Source organism: Panulirus ornatus, chromosome 10 (genome assembly GCF_036320965.1).
Source record: "Panulirus ornatus isolate Po-2019 chromosome 10, ASM3632096v1, whole genome shotgun sequence".
In the NCBI taxonomy this organism is placed as follows: Eukaryota; Metazoa; Arthropoda; class Malacostraca; order Decapoda; family Palinuridae; genus Panulirus; species Panulirus ornatus.
Window position 1 is genome coordinate 61,724,360 of NC_092233.1, and position 23,121 is coordinate 61,747,480.

Consider the following 23,121-nt stretch of genomic DNA (forward strand, 5'->3'; position numbering starts at 1 on the left):
TTCTGTCCTCCCTGTTGGTCTCCGTTGGTTTCCGTTGGTTTCCGTTGGTCTCTGTTGGTCTCCGTTGGTCTCTGTTGGTCTCTGTTGGTTTCCGTTGGTCTCTGTTGGTCTCCGTTGGTCTCTGTTGGTCTCTGTTGGTCTCCGTTGGTCTCTGTTGGTCTCTGTTGGTTTCTGTTTCAGTGGTCTACTCAAACCATGTGTTGCAGACCTCACCACACCTAGACAGACCATGGGTAACCTGGTCACAGTGTCATTCGTCACACAGACCATCACAGTGTCATTCGTCACATAGACCGTCAGTGTCATTCGTCACACAGACTGTCACAGTGTCATTCGTCACATAGACCGTCACAGTGTCATTCGTCACGCAGACCGTCAGTGTCATTCGTCACACAGACCGTCACAGTGTCATTCGTCACACAGACCGTCACAGTGTCATTCGTCACACAGACTGTCACAGTGTCATTCGTGTGTGTGTGTGACGAATGTTACCGACCGCGTGACATGACTGAACAAATTTACCATCTCCTCGTCACACAGGCTCTGTCACACGGGAATCTTACAGCGTCACTCTACGCATGTCCACGCCTCGCTATACGTCAGTCCACGCCTGTCTATACGTCAGTCCACGCCTGTCTATACGTCAATCCACGCCTGTCTATACGTCAATCCACGCCTCTCTATACGTCAATCCACGCCTGTCTATACGTCAATCCACGCCTCTCTATACGTCAATCCACGCCTGTCTATACGTTAATCCACGCCTGTCTATACGTCAGTCCACGCCTGTCTATACGTCAGTCCACGCCTGTCTATACGTCAATCCACGCCTGTCTATACGTCAATCCACGCCTGTCTATACGTCAATCCACGCCTGTCTATACGTCAATCCACGCCTCTCTATACGTCAATCCACGCCAGTCTGCGTCATGTTAACGTTCATCTGTGTTCACCTGCGTCGTTTATCTGTGTCGTGCAGAGCTGGGTGCGGGTACCTGTGTTGTGCTGCGCTGGGTGCGGGTATCTGTGTCGTGCTGTGCTGGGTGCGGGTATCTGTGTCGTGCTGCGCTGGGTGCGGGTATCTGTGTCGTGCTGTGCTGGGTGCGGGTATCTGTGTCGTGCTGTGCTGGGTGCGGGTATCTGTGTCGTGCTGTGCTGGGTGCGGGTATCTGTGTCGTGCTGCGCTGGGTGCGGGTATCTGTGTCGTGCTGCGCTGGGTGCGGGTCTTTTCCCGCATGTCGTTCTGCCAGACCTAAACAGACAGTCGTACTCCTCCGTCTTGTCGGTGCGACAAGACGTCGTCGTTCAGCATCGTCGTGCGTCCTCGTCGTATACACAACTTCGTGGTACATCCGTCGTCCTGACGCGTCCGTCGCTCTGTCTACGTCGTCTTGCGTCGTTCTGAGGCTTCTCCCGTCTACAGACGTCATCTGTCCGTTTTCTCACACTGTCCTCCGCCTGTCCACCTACCTGACGCAGTCTTATCCTTACGTTATCGTAAGGTCTTGTGCTTCCCTTCGTCGCACGTCGCCATGAATTTCTCTTTTTAGATGTCGCAAGTCTGCTTTCTCTCCTTACGTCAGCGTGCTGCATCGCCTACGTCGGGGCATCTGTGGACGTAAGTATACGTCATCGTGCTCCTTCAGTCTCCCTACGTTGGCCTACAGTGCATCGATACGTCATCTTGCGTCGCCTTGCGTTGTTCCTGGACGCGTGCGTTAGCTCCTACCGCGTTGCGTAATGTCCTGAGCGTTCCCTGCCTGACCTTATGTTGGTGTACGTGGCTGGCTAGGCAGCTAGGCGGCTAGGCAGCCAGCTGGGGCATGGCTACGCCTCCCGCGTACCAGGCAGCAGTGCGGAGGAGGGCGCGACCCATTGTTATGTTCGGTGGTGTGTGTGTGTGTGTGTGTGTGTGTGTGTGTGTGTGTGTGTCTGCCTGGATCCCTCCCTACTCACCTTACGTTCCAGTTACGATTCCTTTTCATTGTGCTGGACGTCCAGTAGGAAGTCACACCCTTGAGGGTAACTGTTTAGACGGAATGGAGAGGAGGAGGAGGGGGGCCATTACCACCACTTGCCACCACAGGACCCACTGACAACATCCTTTGCCACCACCACCACACCCACTGGGACCACCACCACCGCCACTACCACCACTTGCCACCACATGACCCACTGAGATCAGCTTCTAATCGTAGCGACTGTTTGAGACCAGCTGCTACAAGAGAACCCAATAGCCACCACCTATAGGTCCCCTGCACTCTGGTGTTCGCCCATGAAAACAGTCGCCAGCCACCTGAAGCCACAGGACCAGAGACATCCTACGGCTAGGTCATAGTCAACATATGTATTCATGGAAGCTCGGTGTCCTTAATCGGTGAACTGAACGCGGATGTCTGTGGGCGAAGGGAGGAGACACACAGGACCTGTTGATGCTTCGCGTGTCTTCCTCAGGCATGAGGTGAAGCTTGAGCAAAACAGCTACCCCGACGGTGGCCGAGACCAGCATCCGCAAGCACTTTGCTGGTGTTGGACACTCAAGTGGGAATCACCTTTCAAGAGAACTGGCTCAACGCAGGGAAGACCAGGGACACAAGAGCTGGTGTGGTGGTGTGGCACAGGGTATGTGTGTGTGTGTGTGTGTGTGTGTGTGTGTGTGTGTGTGTGTGTGTGGTACAGACTGGTGGTATGAGGGAGGTGTATTTACCCTATGAGAAGCCTGGGTCTCGAGGATTATACCGACAGCTATGGCAGTCTGAGAAAGGCGCTACTTCGTGTCCGAGTGAGACAAATGGTTCAAGAGGAACATGATCATTAACCTGTTGGACTGTGAGATGTAGGACCACAGTTCTCGTGTTATGGACTGTGTACGTTCACGGATCTTATGTTCTAGATGAGGGATGGTAGGTGAGAGGTTGGAGTATCCTATTCTTGTTGCGTGAGAGGGACCTACAAATCTGTTGGAGGGATGCGTGTAGGTTTATGAGTAAGTCTGTGTATCAGGGAGGATGTATCAGGGAGGATGTATCTGCTCATGGAGTGGCCTCATAGGATACATGTATTCCTGAGGGAAGGATGTACGTTTGGGGTCCAGATGTCTAACGGGATATGGCTTATGGCTGTTGGCCTGACGGGAATGATTGGTCTGGTGGTCTGTGTATAGGGAGGAGTCATTGTGTGGGTGTATAGTTAGACCGTAGGACTTAACCAGGAAGAACTAGATGAAGGCACAGGAATCTAAGAGATAGAGTACCAGGGGTAGTTAGGTTATACTCTGGTCTGATGGCGTTGTTATGATTAGTCATGTCCAGTTGTGTTCACTGGCCTGGTCTGGTCGACTCTAGCCATCCATCTAGTCCAGGTATAAACCAGGTCGTGACTGAAGTATAATCACCAGGGTTTCGACCGGGATACAATAGCCCTTGATTTCCTCGTGGTGGTGTCGTCCTCCCACACGGGTTTTGGTCGAAGATTAAGCAGGTCTGGTCGATATGTCATTGGTAATCCAGTTGCGACACAGCCGGCGAGCGGGTTCGGGGAGAGAGAGAGAGGACTCTTCACGAAGGAGTATCACTGAGAGCCCCCCCCCCCCTCCCCATCTCACCTATACAGGATTTAAGGTATAATAATCACCTGTAATTATTTATGGCTTTTAACGAAGAGCTTCTGGTGCACGAGGCTTAATTTGTATAGTTTACGGTTCAGCTACCGTGTGTCGGCTGTCTCCTCTCTCGGCTACCCTACAATATCGCCTCCTAATTCTACTGGACCCCGGTTGTATATTTTCGTTTCTTTCCTTTTCTTATCACTATCTTTATCGTCTTTCCTCCTTTATCCATCTTACAGTTATCATTATTGTTCTTTGAATAGTCTTATTATCATCATTCTTCCTGATGATGTATATCTATCATGGGGACTGGTGCCAGGTGTTGGTGTCTGTCTGGAGTCAGGTGTCTGGGTCTGTCTGGAGTCAGGTGTCTGGGTCTGTCTGGAGTCAGGTGTCTGGGTCTATCTGGTGTCAGGTGTCTCGGTTTAGTGCCAAGTGTCTGGACCTGTCTGGTGCCAGGTGTTGGGGTCTGTCTGGTACGTATTTCCACATCATTAGCGTCAGTACGACGGCGTCGTATCCCTTTCACTGCTAAGGTCATCCTACCGAGGGAGTTGAACCGTCATGGCCAAGGGCATTATACGTCTTCGTCGTCGAGGAGGGTCGAGTCGTCGTTCTCAAAGGGGTCGATTTGTCGTCCTGATGGAGGTTAAGTCGTTCTCATGCGCTCTCCCTTGGGTCAGCAGTACTCCACTGGGTAATCTGGGGCTCTCGTTGGCATTAGTATGCTTCTGCAAGACCAGAAGAATCCCGCACGGTATGTGGACATGTTCGTCCGGATTTGGGAGTTTCCTCTAAATCGAATACACAACATAAGAGCTTTATGTAGATGTAGCAGAGTACTGGACTGAGATGTGTTTGGAGAGGAAGGATTAGAGACATGGAACCGATATTTGACACTGATCTCCAACGACCCAAGGGGGACAGCGGTTGTGACTACAAGTTCTGAACTCCTCGTCATTCAGTGTTTAAGATCATGAAATATGGAAATTGGCATGAATAACAGCTCTCCAGTTGCTTTTTTTAGTGACTGCTTCCAACACTGACACGTCTCTGTGTACATTATTCGTTAGTGCTGGTGTAATCTTTTTGTGAGTGAGCGTTTATAGCCCCAGCATTCATTGGCGATTCTTGTCGTATCGCCCAAGCCTTGTGTCGAGATTCCACGCAAGCCTTTGGTTAGATAGACTGTGTTACATATACGTTACTGCTTGTGGTACTCCAGCAGTAAGGAGAGTGACCTCAGATGTGACAGAGATGATGTAGATAATCTATCGCGACCAGGTGCACCGTAACGCTAAGTTCTGAGGCACTGTTACATCAAGGGTGAGCTCCGTTTGTACGAAGAATTAGTGGCACTACTCCACTGAGATGCATTACATTATTACACGGGTTATGACCCCCATCGCCAAGGTCAGTGTGGCAAGAAACCTTTGCTAAGGTTTATGGCATCATTAGACCATGTTTGTGGCATCATTAGACCATGTCTCTGACACCATTTGACCAAGGTGTATGGCACCATTTGACCAAGGTGTATGGCACCATATGACCAAGGACTATGGCATCATTAAGCCAAGGGTTATGGCACTATTTGACCAAGGACCTTGACACCATTTGACCTAGGGTTATAGCACTATTTGACCAAGAGCTGTGGCTTCATTTGCCCAATGATTATAGCATTGTTTGACCAAGGACTGTAGCACCATTTGCTCAAGAACTGTCGTACCATTTTACCGAGGATGATAACATCATTTTACGGAAAATTTTGTCATCTTGCATTGAGGAACCAATCGAATATGGATCTTGGTACATATTCACCAAGTGCTGAAGTCCTTGTCTGGAAGAGACAGTTAGGAAGTCTTCAGCGAACCTGTGCTACCATTTGAGGACATGAGACGATATTTTACAATTAGACTGTAAGGTACTAGTTCCCCCAGAAAGACTTCCTCACTGTCTCAGAAGACCTGTGGTTCCGTTTCAGCAAGGGCTGCGACACCATTACGATACTGGCAAGCGGAAATGCCGCTCGTGTAGTAATGGTTGCGACCCGCATTCCACGGAGGACTGTTAGGAAATATATCAGCCAGGTTGTTATCCCGTTATAAGACTGGCTTGTAGCCACGTTCCATGATGGATGACGAAGACTCTCCATAAATTCATGTGATCCCCGCCTAGGATGAGCTGCAATCAATTTCCAGCACGGTATATGATTGTATTCCAGCGCAGGCCGGGATCGCATTCCATGGCAAGCTGCGGACACATTATCTGGAACTCAAGTAGCCTCTCGGTAAGTTCTGTAACGGTCGTGTAACACGGAATCTATGTCTTCCAGCAGCGGACTGCCTGGGTCATGCCATGCACTCTCAGCATGGCAGATTATCACCTGCTGTGGGCATCCTCCAGTGTCGACTGTGAAGACATTCCAGCACCGGCATTGATGATGGTATCTTAAGTGTTGGGTATGAATGTTGTACAAGACGCTACGAGCACCTTCCGTTATAGGCCATAAAAACGTTCGTTCAAGTGCTGCAGTTTGAACATCTATCTTCCAGTACCGGTTATGAAAGCTTTCCAGTACAGGTTATTACGACCTTCCATTGTCAGTGACGAAGATCTTCCGGTATTGGTGATGAAGACCTCCCAGTACCGGTGGTGAAGACCTCCCAGTACCGGTGGTGAGGACCTTCCAGTACCGATGGTGAAGAGCCTCCCAGTACCGGTAGTGATTACCTTCCAGTACCAGCAACAAGGATCTTCCAGAATCGGTGACGAAGACCTTCCAGAGACACAGATGAAGGCCACTAGTATCGGTAATAAAGACCGATTACTGGTTATAAAGGCCTTCCACCACAGGTGATGAAGTTATTCCAGTACCGGTAATGAAGACCTTCCAGGACTGGTAACGGAGAACTTCTTGTGACGACGACGAAGGCCTTCCAGACCGTTCTTGAGATCTTCCCGTACCAGTGATGATGAAGAACTTCCAGCACTGATGGCGAAGACTTTCCAGTACGAGTGTTGAAGGACTTGTAATACTAGTGATGAAGACCTCCCAGTACTGGTGATGAAGACCTCCCAGCACTGGTGGTGAAGACCACCTAGTACAGGTGTTGAAGACCTCCCAGTACCAGTTCTGAAGATCTTAACTGCTTGTGTTCACCTTCTGATACAGATCATAAACATCTTCCAGGACTGTTTATAAAGACTTCCAGTGCCGGTAATGAAGACTTTGTAGTACTGGTTATAAAGACTTTCTGTTACCGGTTGAGAACACACCTTTAGTGTCAGGTATAAAAACCAAGTATGCCCGATAAACACAGTCCAATATTGGTTATAAAGATATTCCAATACATTCAAGGAACACCCTTTAGTATCGTTTGTAAATGCCCTCCGGTACTGGTTATGAGGCTCTTCCAGTCCTGGTTCAGAGGACCTTCCGTTACCGGTTATGAAAGACCTTTCCTGTACCGGTTATAAAGACCTCCCAGTACCGGTTACTGATACTTTCCAGTGCCGATCATGATTCTTTGTCATTGGCCATGAAGCATTTCCAGTAGAGGCTACGCGTGTGTTCGCGTACCGGTTATTGATGGCTTCCAGTACCAGGGATTCTTCATAACTGGTTATGCATACCTTCCAGTATCAGTCAAGTCCTGTGAAAATCTCCTAGTACCACTTAGGAAGGGCTTCCAGTGCTGATTATAACTGCCTTCCAGTACCGGTTATGAAGACCTCTTTCCAGTACTGGTTATGAAGACCTCTTTCCAGTACTGGTTATGAAGACCTCTTTCCAGTACTGGTTATGAAGACCTCTTTCCAGTACTGGTTATGAAGACCTCTTTCCAGTACTGGTTATGAAGACCTCTTTCCAGTACTGGTTATGAAGACCTTCCAGTAATGGTTATGAAGACTTTCCACTACTGGTTATGAAGACTTTCCACTACTGGTTATGAAGACCTTCCAGATCTTGTTATGAAGACCTTCCAGTACTGGTTATGAAGACCTTCCAGTACTGGTTATGAAGACCTTCCAGTACTGGTCATGAAGACCTTCCAGTACTGGTTATGAGGACCTCCCAGTACTGGTTATGAGGACCTCCCAGTACCGACCACGAGCACCTTCAGATGTTGTTGGTTATGAGAGACTTTCAATACCGGTTATGAAGGCCAGCCAGTACTGATTAGGGAAGGCCATCCAGTACCGGTTGTGAAGACTATCCAGTACCAGATGCGAAGACCATCCAGTACCGGCGACGAAGATCTAGTACCGGTTATGGAATTCTTTTTATATCGTCATTGGTGGTTATGAAGACCATACAGTCCCAGTTTTGATGACCTTCCACTACTGGTCATAAAAACCTTACGATTACCGGATACGAACCCTCCAGTACGAACCCCTCAGTACCAGCCATCAAGATCTTCCAGTTCTAGTCCCGAAACCTCCCCAGTACTGGTCATGAAGACCTTCTAATACCAGTGACGAAGACCTCTCATCACCGATTAAGAAGACCTCCCAAGACCATCCACTATCGGTACAAGAACTTTCCAGTAGTAGTTGAAGACACCTATAGTTCCGACTGTGAAAATCTTCCAGTATCGATGATGAATACCCTGTAAGATCGGTTTTGAAACGTTCCAGCAATAATAACGAGCACATTCCAGGACCAGCCTCTGTGGCCTTATAGTGTCAGTCATGAAATATCAGCTGTGAAATACCTTCGGGTCCATCAATAATGGTCTTTCCTTACCACTAGAGAAGGTCTTCTAGTACGAGCGGAAAAAATCTTCCAGTATTAGTACTGAGGGTCTTCCATTATGAGCAGGAAAGGTCTTCCAGTATCAATATTGAGGGTCTTCCAGTATCAGTAAAGAAAGCCTCCCATTGCTGGTATATGAAGGTCTTCCAGTAATAACAATGAAGACATTTTTAGTAACAGGTGGGAAAGCATTCCAGCCTTAGCTATGAAATGCTTTCAGTACGCTTCATGAAAGACTTCCAGTACTGCCAGTGAAGACCTTCCAGTACCGCCTGTGAATACCTTCCAGTACCACCTGTGAAGACCTTCCAGTACCGCTTGTGAAGACCTTCCAGTACCGCCTATGAAGACCTTCCAGTACCGCCTGTGAAGACCTTCCAGTACCGCTGTGAAGACCTTCCAGTACCGCCTGTGAAGACCTTCCAGTACCGCCTGTGAAGACCTTCCAGTACCGCCTGTGAAGACCTTCAGTACCGCCTATGAAGACCTTCCAGTACCGCTGTGAAGACCTTCCAGTACCGCCTGTGAAGACCTTCCAGTACCGCCTGTGGAGACCTTCCAGTACCGCCTATGAAGACCTTCCAGTACGCTTCATGAAAGACTTCCAGTACCGCCTGTGAAGACCTTCCAGTACCGCCTATGAAGACCTTCCAGTACCGCCTGTGGAGGACTCCATACCGCCTATGAAGACCTTCCAGTACGCTTCATGAAAGACTTCCAGTACCGCCTGTGAAGACCTTCCAGTACCGCTTGTGGAGACCTTCCAGTACCGCCTTTGGAGACCTTCCAGTACCGGCTGAAAACGTTGCCCTTCTTCGTTCCAGCGGGGCCTCAGAACCTCCTCTGTGATGACCTTGCAGCACCGGGATCTGATGACTGGCTAGTATGTTGGTGACAGTGAAATAAGATCACCCAGTTACTGCCCACGGCGGCGGCACGCCAACCCAGGGAAGGACACGGGCTGGGAATATCCTCCAAAATATCCTTCACATCTGACACTTATTTGATGTTTCATAGGACACACACGGTGAGGCACAGCCATTGATGTTGAAGTAAACAATCTTTAACTCAAGTAACTATATTTTCTTTTTTGTCTTCTTGTATTTCTCGAGGTAAAGAACAATGTAAACAGTCAATGATAATAGTTATGAATATTCTTTTGTGCCATGTACATCTCTATCGTAAATCAACGTCTTAGGCTATTCAAGAATCCGTTCTCATCCGCTGGAAACCTCCGCAGGGGAAAAGAAAAAGCGAAAAAAAAAAAAAAAAGGAAATGATTTGATCAGGCAAAACCCAGACATTCGTCATATCCCAGCAACACCGGGAACACCCGTCAATTTTCTCCCCAGAACATGTTCCAAGTGGCCGACATGTGTGTGTGTGTGTGTGTGTGTGTGTGTTGTGTTGTGTGTGTGTGTGTGTGCGTGTGTGTGTAGGTAGTCGGTCCTTATTTCATTCCTTGAGTGCTCCTTGCCTCAGCCCCTCGCAAGCCCACGGCTGCTACCAGGTGGCCCAGGCTTGCCAACACAACCCCTACCGTACATACGAGGCCGTCCCTCTCCACTCCCGCGCCATTCCATGACCAAAGCCACCTCAATCCACCTCCTCCTCCTCCTCCTCCGGAAGACCTCGGGCCTTCTAGGTGTTCTTAGATACGGAACTTAGACGAGAGGAGGAGAGAGAGGGGGTGAGTCAGTGAGGCAAGGGGTCGGGTGTGTCACACTGACATGGATCGTCCGGTGAAGTTTGTGCGTGTGCGTCGGTATGCGGAGTCCCTCCCGAACTTCCTCATCTGGGATGGAGGGAATGGTGCCAGTTTATCCTTTTTCCTCTCCTTCTCTGGTGAACTTCACCCTCCACCCCACTGTCTCGTTCGACTGTCGGAAGTGGCTCTATCTCTCTGCTTCCATCTCTCTCTCTCTCTCTTTCACTCATCGGAGTGGAGACTGATCTCCGAGCGGTTGTGGACGAAGACGGATGTACGTACCTCTTCGCCGAAGCCGATAGTCGCTCGGGAAAGTATGCGTTGGCAGCTGGTGCCCAGCATCCATTCACTGGCCGATGCCATCACCCGGGAGGCTCAATGACACGTCCCTTTGACCTCTGGTGGGCACGACCGGGACTATTCTGAGAATTGTACGATATATCGTAGACCAGATTTAGACACAGCAGGAACGCACCGCGCTTTTGCCTACGCTGGTGGGGTACACGCCGTGACCTGCGCCCTCACACCGCCGTCCATCGGCATACAGCGAAAGCTTGGATAATTACCGCTCTTGATAATTGCCGTTCATGTGGGAGGGGGGAGGATGAGCTGTACGTGTTATCGTGAACCGCTTGTTAGGGTGGGGGTGGGTGGGGGGGGTATTGTTGTTTGTTTGTTTGAGTGATGTTGGAACGCGGTGGATATGGGGCGAATGGTTGAGGGGGGGAAGGGGGGGGGGGTGATTGTAATGGCTAGGGCAGTGATGGTTGGCTAGCGGGCGTTATGGTAGCGAAGAGGCCAGGTTATTCATGGTGGTCAGGATGGGTACGGTGGGTTAGATTGAATATGGTGGGTCAGGGTGGGTATGGTGGGTTAGGGTGGGTATGGTGGGTCAGGATAGCTATGGTGGGTCAGGATGGGTATGGTGGGCCAGGGTAGGTATGATGGGCCAGGGTAGATAGGTGGGCCAGGGTAGGTATGATGGGCCAGGGTAGGTATGATGGGCCAGGGTAGATATGGTGGGCCAGGGTAGGTATGGTGGGTCAGGATGGGTATGGTGGGTCAGGGTGGGTAGGATAACAGGATGGTGATGGTAGATACGGTAAGGTAACCAGGACACAGTATGGTGCCATCTTGACGCCCAAGCCGAACTGGCCAGTTAGGCAGAAGTGACAACACATTAAAATCTCCTCCATTAATGTAAGAAACTCTCGGAAAACACAAAGAACCACCTCAAGTGATGGATAACATCGCATCACCTTTCACTAATACCTCGACATTTGAACAGTAGCGTTACAACGAGACTGTAACTAGAATTCTTAGAGCGTGGATTAAAGAAAACCTCTCCGCCTTTACCTAGAGCGTGGAAACACCTCTCCGCCTTTACCTAGAGCGTGGAAACACCTCTCCGCCTTTACCTAGAGCGTGGAAACACCTCTCCGCCTTTACCTAGAGCGTGGAAACACCTCTCCGCCTTTACCTAGAGCGTGGAAACACCTCTCCGCCTTTACCTAGAGCGTGGAAACACCTCTCCGCCTTTGCCTAGAGCATGGAAACACCTCTCCGCCTTTACCTAGAGCGTGGAAACACCTCTCCGCCTTTACCTAGAGCGTGGAAACACCTCTCCGCCTTTACCTAGAGCGTGGAAACACCTCTCCGCCTTTGCCTAGAGCATGGAAACACCTCTCCGCCTTTACCTAGAGCGTGGAAACACCTCTCCGCCTTTACCTAGAGCGTGGAAACACCTCTCCGCCTTTACCTAGAGCGTGGAAACACCTCTCCGCCTTTACCTAGAGCGTGGAAACACCTCTCCGCCTTTACCTAGAGCGTGGAAACACCTCTCCGCCTTTACATGTTTAGATATGTTCGCTCATAACTGTTTCTTTAAGATGTGCAGCCATGGGCCGAGCTCTGGTGACACACACACACACACACACACACACACACACACACACACACACACAACCTGGGGCCAGCCAGGTTCGCTTTGGATATCATGATGTTTACACTGATGAATTGATGATACACTGACTCCTGTTGTTAGTTTGATGATAAAAGCGTGATCGTCAGTGTTATATTGATGACGAACTGACTCACAGTGTTATATTGATGAGGAACTGACTCTCAGTGTTATATTGATGAGGAACTGACTCTCAGTGTTATATTGATGACGAACTGACTCTCAGTGTTATATTGATGAGGAACTGACTCTCAGTGTTATATTGATGACGAACTGACTCTCAGTGTTATATTGATGAGGAACTGACTCTCAGTGTTATATTGATGACGAACTGACTCTCAGTGTTATATTGATGAGGAACTGACTCACAGTGTTATATTGATGACGAACTGACTCACAGTGTTATATTGATGAGGAACTGACTCTCAGTGTTATATTGATGACGAACTGACTCTGTTATATTGATGAGGAACTGACTCACAGTGTTATATTGATGACGAACTGACTCTGTTATATTGATGAGGAACTGACTCACAGTGTTATATTGATGAGGAACTGACTCACAGTGTTATATTGATGACGAACTGACTCACAGTGTTATATTGATGACGAACTGACTCACAGTGTTATATTGATGAGGAACTGACTCACAGTGTTATATTGATGACGAACTGACTCTCAGTGTTATATTGATGAGGAACTGACTCACAGTGTTATATTGATGAGGAACTGACTCTCAGTGTTATATTGATGAGGAACTGACTCTCAGTGTTATATTGATGACGAACTGACTCTCAGTGTTATATTGATGAGGAACTGACTCACAGTGTTATATTGATGACGAACTGACTCACAGTGTTATATTGATGAGGAACTGACTCTCAGTGTTATATTGATGACGAACTGACTCTCAGTGTTATATTGATGAGGAACTGACTCACAGTGTTATATTGATGACGAACTGACTCACAGTGTTATATTGATGAGGAACTGACTCACAGTGTTATATTGATGACGAACTGACTCTCAGTGTTATATTGATGACGAACTGACTCACAGTGTTATATTGATGAGGAACTGACTCTCAGTGTTATATTGATGACGAACTGACTCACAGTGTTATATTGATGACGAACTGACTCACAGTGTTATATTGATGACGAACTGACTCACAGTGTTATATTGATGACGAACTGACTCACAGTGTTATATTGATGACGAACTGACTCACAGTGTTATATTGATGACGAACTGACTCTCAGTGTTATATTGATGACGAACTGACTCACAGTGTTATATTGATGACGAACTGACTCACAGTGTTATATTGATGACGAACTGACTCTCAGTGTTATATTGATGAGGAACTGACTCACAGTGTTATATTGATGAGGAACTGACTCTCAGTGTTATATTGATGAGGAACTGACTCACAGTGTTATATTGATGACGAACTGACTCTCAGTGTTATATTGATGAGGAACTGACTCACAGTGTTATATTGATGACGAACTGACTCACAGTGTTATATTGATGAGGAACTGACTCTCAGTGTTATATTGATGACGAACTGACTCTCAGTGTTATATTGATGAGGAACTGACTCACAGTGTTATATTGATGACGAACTGACTCACAGTGTTATATTGATGAGGAACTGACTCACAGTGTTATATTGATGAGGAACTGACTCACAGTGTGAGATTGATGACTGTGTCTCAGTGTACGATTGATGACACGTTATCTGTGAGTGTTACATTATTGACACTCCCTGTCCATGTTAAATTGATGACACGCTGGTTCTCAAAGACAGATCATTGATTACCTGTCATTGTTAGATTTAAGACTTACTGTCTGTCATTGGTGAATTGATGACACGCTAGGTGTGGCTGATAGATTGATGACACACTGGTTGTTCATTACAGAGTTCAATTGATGATGCGAAAGATTTTGCAAAATGCTTTACCTTTGAGTTTATTAAGAATATATATATATATATATATATATATATATATATATATATATATATATATATATATATATATATATATATTTTTTTTTTTTTTTTTTTTCATACTATTCGCCATTTCCCGCGATAGCGAGGTAGCGTTAAGAACAGAGGACTGGGCCTTTAAGGGAATATCCCCACCTGGCCCTCTTCTCTGTTCCTTCTTTTGGAAAATTAAGAAAAAAAAAAACGAGAGGGGAGGATTTCCAGCCCCCCGCTCCCTTCCCTTTTAGTCGCCTTCTACGACACGCAGGGAATACGTGGGAAGTATTCTTTCTCCCCTATATATATATATATATATATATATATATATATATATATATATATATATATATATATATATATCACATCACTGTATAGAAAATATATTTGAAAATTCAAATACGCACATATACATGTAAGCACAAGGGTACAAAAAAAATACATGGATGTTTACGATCCATAAAAAAACACATACATGAGCACACTCACATACCTACATATCTACGCACATACCATCATACAAACATACACACACACACACACACACACACACACACACACACACACACACACACACGTGCTTAAGTATGCATTAAAAGACAACGACTTTGAGCCCTGGTGTCCGTAGAGACGAACGTACCGTTGTGGTGCAAAAGGAACACCGCCTCTACCGACGGAGGTCTGGTGGCTCACTCTCTCTCACGCGTTGAAATCTCCAAACTCTTGTGGGTTGAAACACGGAAGGTAACCTCCGTAGATTTGGTTACTCAGAGTCGATCCTGGAGAGTTACCTGGAGGAGGAGAGGAGTGACCAAGCTACCCTCCCCTCAGCTCTCTGTAGCTCGTGTGACGTGAGTGCCCAGACACTCATAGCTTTCCTACGCTGAGTTACATCTGAAATAAAAAAAAAAAGGATTTGGCGTTTTTTTTTTTGCTCGTTATTTTTGTCGTGAGTGGCTTGGCCTTTTGTCGTGTTTTACACGATGAGTGACGACTCTGCTGAGTGGTAACCTGGGGGGGGAGGGGTAGTGGCAAGGCCCAGGGGCATAGGAGGCATTTCGTGTGAGTTACGGAGTGACGAATGCCTTAGGATGGCGTGTGATGAGTCCTGGCTGAGTTCCACGTTGTGCTGGGTGATTCACCGTGACGTGGCTTGACTCACTGCATGATTCGACTCGACTGAGTTACATTTGATGAGTTCTGAGTCATAGGAGCCTCACCCAGTGAGTTCTGAGTCATATGAGCCTCACGCGGTGAGTTATGAGTCACATAGGAGCCTCAACCAGTGAGTTCTGAATCACATAGGAGCCTCAACCAGTGAGTTCTGAGTCATAGGAGCCTCACTCGGTGAGTTTTGAGTCACATAGGAGCCTCAACCAGTGAGTCATGAGTCAGTAGAGTCACATGGAGACGAAGGACCGCAGAGTTTTACGTCATGACTCACAAGTCTGGGCGTAAGGCTCCTTCTGTTGTGTTACCATCACCCCCTCTAGTGTTGAGTAACTCGAATACATTATAAAGTTACTCGGTAACCTGTTACCACAGTACCCCGCAGCCTGTTCTTACCGTAACACGTACCCTCTCTTCATACAGTGAACTGTATCGTATCACTGTAGTGCCCTGTACCCATTTTTCACAGTTCCCTGTACTCTGTTGGTACATTACAGCGTAACCCTTTCATTATACTGTATCCTGTAATTACAGTAGCCTTAAACATGTTATTACTGTAACCTGTATCTTTTTATAAGGGTTTCCTATATTCTGTTATCATGCTACAGTGTACCCTTGCTTCATTGCAGTGTACTGTACCCGGTTATTACAGAAGCCTTTATTCTGTTCTTACGTTACGCCGTAACACGTTATCACTTGATATTTTGTAATCCTCAGCAAATGTTTTAGGTTTTGAACTATTTTGTTTTATGTAATATTGTATTTCAAGACTCTGGACCCCAATGGCAGAAATTCGTCATGTACTTTTAGTTGAACAAATGTTCAGATATGATCTTCATGAACTGGTATATATATATATATATATATATATATATATATATATATATATATATATATATATATATATATATATATATATATATATGCGTCAATGACTCCCTTATATGTAGGTGTCAAGGATATTCACGTTGTTCAGTTTGAACATTTGCTGTTGAACTAAGTGTGCAGTAGTGACTTTCTACATGTGTGACTGATTATTATTTTTTGAGACACCTGGTATGTGAAGTATAGTCGTATATGTAAACAACTTTACCATGGTGTACCAGGGAGTCGAACCCAGGTTACCGAGAACAGCTGGGGAGGAAGAGCGTACCCCATGTTCTGTTCTATACATGGTTACCATATGTCTCTTCCTCCTCCTAGTACTGTGTTGGCTGACGGCCAGGCCTACCGTGTCTAGCGGGCCTTGGCGCAGATGCAAGAGGCAAAATCATCATTGTATATTGCGTAAAATGGACCTAAATGATATAATTCAGATCAGAATGAAAGAATATTTCAACCAACCCAGGTCGAGGGTACGCCATCACTCTTTCCCATTTTCTACCGTCAGTAAAATTTAAGGGAATGTTTATAGAAGAAAATGGTCTCTCTTCCTCCTGCCACAGCCTAGTGCCGGGATCTGGCTAATGTTTATGGCATTGTGTGTTCGAGACTTGGCGCGTGCGAAGGAGTATCTGTTTACCCCCGCCTCCACACTGGCTCCCCCGAGGCCTTTTGTAAGTAGATTCATAAGTAGATAAGGGGAACTGAAAGCTTGTAAGTTTATTGTCTACTTCAAAGGACGTTTTCTACCTTCTACCGTCTCGCAAATGTTTCTTTTGACCTACATTTTGCGTGTGGGTGGTGTGGATAGGGTAGAGGTCAACAAGGACGATACGAGGTCAAGACAGGAACAACTCTGGAACGAGACAGGGTTGAAACAAGGGAGGACCATAATGGAGGTCAAGTCAAAGACTTAGACGTGATGTGAACGAGATAAAGAGACAGGACGGGAGCTGTTTAGACCAAGAATATGACAGGAATAAGACAGGTACAAGACAGGCTTTATACAGAAACGGTACAAGCTACAAGCAGGTAGAAAACGGAGATAGAGACAGAACACAAGAACAATACAGCAGTGAACAGACAAAAGAAAACAGGATTGAGCTAAAAACTAGACATATACATGACAGGAACCTTGCGAAAACAGGACACGATACGAGAAGAATAAATGAAGATGTATCAATAGGAAGACTGAAGATGTTATACTATGATAATGGAAAACAAAATATATCTACTGAAACAAGGAGGGAATAGGAGAGGAACCAGACATCTTCAGACAATTTGATAATCAATTTTCTTTTACCCCCACTAAAGGACACCTTTATCCCTATTCTATGTATTTTCTTCTCATATCTAAGATTCATTATGGAATCTGATCCATTAATTAGAGCCATTAATTAGCCTCATGGTCACTGGGTCCTTCGTTATGCCGTGAATGTTGCATCCTCAAGAGAAAAAAAGAAGATTGGGTAGTGGTATAGGGGGAGGGAGGGCGTGTTAGATCTGGACGAAGATTTAGTCGCATTTGTTCTGCCTTCCCAAGATTTATTCTGTCATCATCTCACACGCAGAGTTGGCTCTGTGTTTCATTATAGCCATAATCTCCCAAGACTGTCCACTAGTTTTAATTCGCACTCTGGCCATCATGATCGCTGGCAAATTTCGTCGGCCATAATTTGCGATGCTGGCGAAGTGCGTCTCGGCCCACTGTCCCAACCACACTCATTAACCGATTTAATTGGCCAATCAAATTTATGCCCCTTGCCCACCTCCCTACCCGTAATCAATTATGTGTTGGACGTAATTAATCACATTTTCCTGACCGCTAATGAACTTCTGGCCACGACCGCTTGTATTAAGAGGAGCTAATTAGAAGATGAGGCTTTAGGGTGGGGTGGGGAGGGAGGAGGAGGAGGAGGTGAAGATATTGATCATCGCTGTAGAGGAGGATTAAAGGGATGTCTCGGGTCTCATGTGAGCCCAGGGGATCACAACCGTTCACCTGAGGTTAACAATCATTAACTGTACCCTGTAATTGACTCTCGGGAGGGAGGTAGGGGGGAGGAGTTCGAATCTCTGGGGGGGTGGGGGGTGTCTAAGGTGTCGTGTGTGATAGGTCCTGGGTGATTAGGTGGTTAACGACCCCCTAAACCTCTCATCACAGCACGACCCAATCTTGTGGGTGGGTGAGGGAGGGTGTACATTTTCTGGTGATGAGGTTGGAGCTCCTTAGAGTACGACTGCACGACCCACTTTCCTTTAACGAGACGAGAACGACCCTTGGTCGTGCACGAGGCATGACGACCCACTTAGGGTAGGAGGTAGTCTGAGGTGTTACGACTCGATCATCACACACACACACACACACAGAGGAGGTCGTCACACGACCCACGTCGTCGTACTCAAGGTGTGAGTTAAAAGTGTGTTTACGACTTGCTATGTCGTCTGTATTATCGTCTAGTCTCTCTCTCTCTCTCTCTCTCTCTCTCTCTCTCTCTCTCTCTCTCTCTCTCTCTCTCTCTCTCTCTCTCTCTCTCTCTCTCTCTTTATGGCTACACATCATAGAGGACGAAAAGCAAAACAACGAACACATAGAACACAAGTGTTGCTTCAAGTTATACTGCAGGTGTTCCACGTCATGTGCCATGACCCCTGCACCCTGACCTGTCATGACCCCTGCACCCTGACCTGTCATGACCCCTGCACCCTGACCTGTCATGACCCCTGCACCCTGACCTGTCATGACCCCTGCACCCTGACCTGTCATGACCCCTGCACCCTGACCTGTCATGACCCCTGCACCCTGACCTGTCATGACCCCTGCACCCTGACCTGTCATGACCCCTGCACCCTGACCTGTCATGACCCCGGATTATCAAAAACTATGACACATAAATACTATGTCACATTATGCTATGCTACATAGTACAGATGCGTGTATGTGAGCTGCCTAGGGATGGTTTATGCGCCCATGAGCTGTGGTAGATGGAGAGCTATCAACCACAGACAGAGTGAGGGTCATGTACATATATATCTTATGTTCTTCCTCCGTAGCATGGAAGGTGTCTATGTTCTCCATGTTATCACATTGTTCACGACCATGTTCTTCAGTGTTGCTTCCTTATCTTTTATCATATATCTTATCATCTTACTTGTACTCTGTCTCTCATATCTCATATCGCCAGATATGTTATCTTGGATGCTCTTATCTTTATATAAAGTGGTGTTATCGTGTATTATCTCCAGGTCATGCTAAATGGATTTTATCTTGTCTATCTTAAATGGATTTTATCTTGTCTATCTTAAATGGATTTTATCTTGTCTATCTTTTATCTTATCTTCGTTTCCCTTCTTGCAGGTGGAGCGTCATTTGCAGCCATTCTCCAGGACGCTGGGATAAATACAGGTCAGTAACCCTAAACGTGTGTGATTACCTTTTCTGATTACCCGTGATTACTGTTTGTGATTACTATGATTACTATGTGTGTGTTCCGGGGTTTGAGTGTTTGCCCCGTCTCTTAACCTTGTGTATATGTAACATGTCTTTGATCCTATGTTTACACACACACACACACACACACACACACACACACCAGCCTAAGCCAGGTATGTGTGAGTGTGTGACTGAACCTTTATCTTTGTCGAACACATGAGGTTCGTGGTGAGCTCTACGCGCCAGCCTTGCCCCACAGCCGGAATGTTTGGCATCCGCAAGCCGTCCGTAGTGGAGAGAGAGAGAGAGAGAGAGAGAGAGAGAGAGAGATAGAGAGAGAGAGAGAGAGAGAGAGAGAGAGAGAGAGAGAGAGAGAGAGAGTTACACACCCTGCGTGTCTGTGTCGATTAGGTGCTTCTCTCTCTCTCTCTCTCTCTCTCTCTCTCTCTCTCTCTCTCTCTCTCTCTCTCTCTCTCTCTCTCTCATGCGGCCCTCCTCTCGCCACTCCGCTCCTGAAGGAGGAGCTCCTCCCTCTCCCCCCCTCCTGCCCCACACACTACCGCCGGGTTGAGAGGGCCCCCTCACCCCCTACCTCCCCCCCCTTTTTCGGGAGGGTGTGACGGGGCGTGACCAGACCTGACGCCTGGCGCTCTTCTCGCCTCCTCCCGTAAACGGATCTCTTCCCTCACCTCGTAATTAACCCATGACCCAGGGGTCACTTGCTGGGGCACCCCCGCCGCCCTCACAACCTTCCATGACCTCCCATTGGCTGACCTTTGATCTCTCGTTGAGTGTAACCCCTGGGAGTTCGTCGCCCGCCTGCTCCTAACTAGTTCATATAGCTAAGTATATCTAGGGCATGTGTGTCCCTAACTGTGCCCAGGACACGTCCCTACTGGGGCATGTGTGTCCCTAACTGTGTCCAGGACACGTCCCTACTAGGGCATATGTGTTCCTGTGTCCAGGACACGCCCCTAACTTTGACTAACTCGATATCTAGTATTTAGTATATCTAATTAAATACTCTTATTGCCAGATAATGAGTTAGTAAATATTCATGGACGAATTAAAACTGTTCGTCCTCAGTTAAGGGAGATATTATATCATTCAGGTTCTTTTGCTCTGTGTGTGTGTGTGTGTGTGTGTGTGTGTGTGTGTGTGTGTATTTTCTTCGAAACACCTTTATTCTTACCTGACATACAGGTGTTTTCTTATTGGCATTGTGTTAATCCACTTTTTTTTCCTTGCTTTTAGTTATCATTTTTTTTTGTTTTATTGTTTCCTTTTATTTTGTTATTGAAGCCTCAGCTATTTGTTTAGTCAGGTCCTACAATGTGGTCTGGTTTGTGGTGACCTCATCTCTCAAAGAACGTCCTTCCAGTTGACCTTATTCTTAGAAGAGTGTCCTTCCAGCTGACCTCTGTCCTTCCAGCTGACCTCTGTCCTTCCAGCAGACCTCTATCCTTCCAGCTGACCTCTGTCCTTCCAGCTGACCTCTATCCTTCCAGCTGACCTCTGTCCTTCCAGCTGACCTCTATCCTTCCAGCTGACCTCTGTCCTCAGATATCCTTCCAGCTGACCTCTATCCTTCCAGCTGCCTCTATCCTTCCAGCTGACCTCCTGTCCTTCCAGCTGACCTCTATCCTATCCAGCTGACCTCTTGTCCTTCCAGCTGACACTCTATCCTACCAGCTGACCTCTGTCCTTCCAGCTGCCCTCTATCCTTCTCAGCTGACCGCTGTCTTCCAGCAGACCTCTATCCATCCCGCTGACCGCCTGTCCTTCCAGCTGACCTCTATCCTTCCAGCTGACCTCTAGTCCTTCAGCTGACCTCTATCCTTCCAGCAGACATCTGTCCTTCCAGCAGACTCTCCTCCAGCTCCTATCCTCCAGCTGACCTCTATCCTCCAGACCTCCTCCAGCAGACCTCTATCCTTCCACTGATCCTCTGTCCTTCAGCAGACCTCTATCTCTCTCTCTCCTAGCGACCAGGTGGACGACCATGTTGAGGTCATGCGCTTCGTTACGTTGATCGAAGCTGGACTACGGTAGACAGGCACATTCCTCGAGCACTGGTGGCATCCCGACACCGGATGACGTTGTCTTAGTATCATCCTTACGTACACGAAGCGTTCAGGGTCCTCTGAAGGTCGGAGTGTGTCTGTAGATTTGAGGGCGAACTCTCTTGTCAATCTAGCGGACTTATAGACGCGAGAGAAATTAGCTTTATCTCTTTAGCCTCAAACACGTACATCATCTTACCATACGTGGGTATGTTTGTCACTGTTGAGAGGACTGTATGGCATTGAGATCAACGTCAAAAGTAAGAGTACGAGATGCCATGACCGAGAACGTATTTTGGACATGAATGCATTTATAGGAGTGAGTTCCGCGTGATCCCATCCCTGAAGAGTTCCTGGAATCCACCTTTGGATGAAGACGACAAAAGATAGCTTGATGATCACAGTAAGTGGATTCCTTCAGCTTGAGGATCCTCTTCAGACGAGAATGATACAGATGTTTACTGATGGCTCGAGATGTGATGAAGGTGTAGGCTGTACTGTAGCTACGGGAAATAAAAGTATATAATATAAGAAAACTACCAAAAGGATCTTTTGTATTTACTACAGAACTGTAGTGGGATTCAGGCTGAACTTTCGTTGACGTAGCAATCATCTACAAAAAAAGAAAAGAAAGAGGATATGTCCAATCTACTTCGATTCCCCAAAAAGGCATTCGAACCTATGTCCCGCAATGCTCCTGTATATCCCATGGTTCTAGAAGTACAAGACTGGATTGTATGAATCCACTCAGGGCATAAGAGTGAAGAATTCTGAACTGAGGTTAGGATTAGAAATAATAAGAGATGTAAAAGGTGTTATGAAAACCTCACTTTTGATCCTCTAAAGGAAAGGATTTGATAGGTGTTCTCCAGATGGTGTTCATCAGCAGACCAGTTGGTATGAAGACTGCGAGTCTTGGTGAAATGAGTGGAAAATGAATAGATTGTATCCAGTGACGCAGTGGGGCCTTCCCTCCCATTAGCAGCAGAAACAGGAGGGATTCCGGGGATTCTTCGCACTTCACGCTGGAATCTGGTCACGAAACCTTGTCTGATCCTTTCGTATTTGTATTTGAAGATGTTTGATAAAAAACGGAGGGAGGGAAGGGAAATAGTAGGACGGTAAGGGGGATGTAAACAAGGCAGGATCAGTGTACAATGCAAGCATCCAGTTGCCCGGTGTGTCATATCTTGAACAGGAGTTTGATAAGTCTTATCTCTTGTGTCGAAGTTGTGGTGGTGGTGATGGTGGTGGTTGTGGTGGTGATGGTGGTGGTGGTGGTGGTGGTGGTGGTGATGGTGGTGGTGGTGGTGATGGTGGTTGTGGTGGTGATGGTGGTGGTGGGGCAGACAGGTAGGTGGGTTAGGTGTGGACGCGGCCTCCTGAGCCCACGGCCTCTGGCCCGCTCATTAGTGAATTACTTGGATACGCATCTCTCTCTCTCTCTCTCTCTCTCTCTCTCTCTCTCTCTCTCTCTCTCTCTCTCTCTCTCTCTCTCTCTCTCGCGTCCTGTTGTTGCCACAGACTCTGGTCTCGTGGCTTGGATGTTATT

At 47.1% G+C, this 23,121-nt stretch overlaps 1 protein-coding gene across 2 annotated transcripts in view; it reads left to right on the forward strand.

The window, feature by feature from the left end:
- LOC139751023 (ankyrin repeat and BTB/POZ domain-containing protein 2) overlaps positions 1 to 23,121 on the forward strand; it is a 280,164-nt gene that overhangs the window by 31,134 nt on the left and 225,909 nt on the right. For both annotated transcript variants that reach the window (XM_071666107.1, XM_071666110.1), the window contains one exon: positions 19,432 to 19,479. The gene's annotated coding sequence lies outside the window, so the exon portion shown is untranslated. The remainder of the gene's footprint in view (positions 1 to 19,431; positions 19,480 to 23,121) is intronic.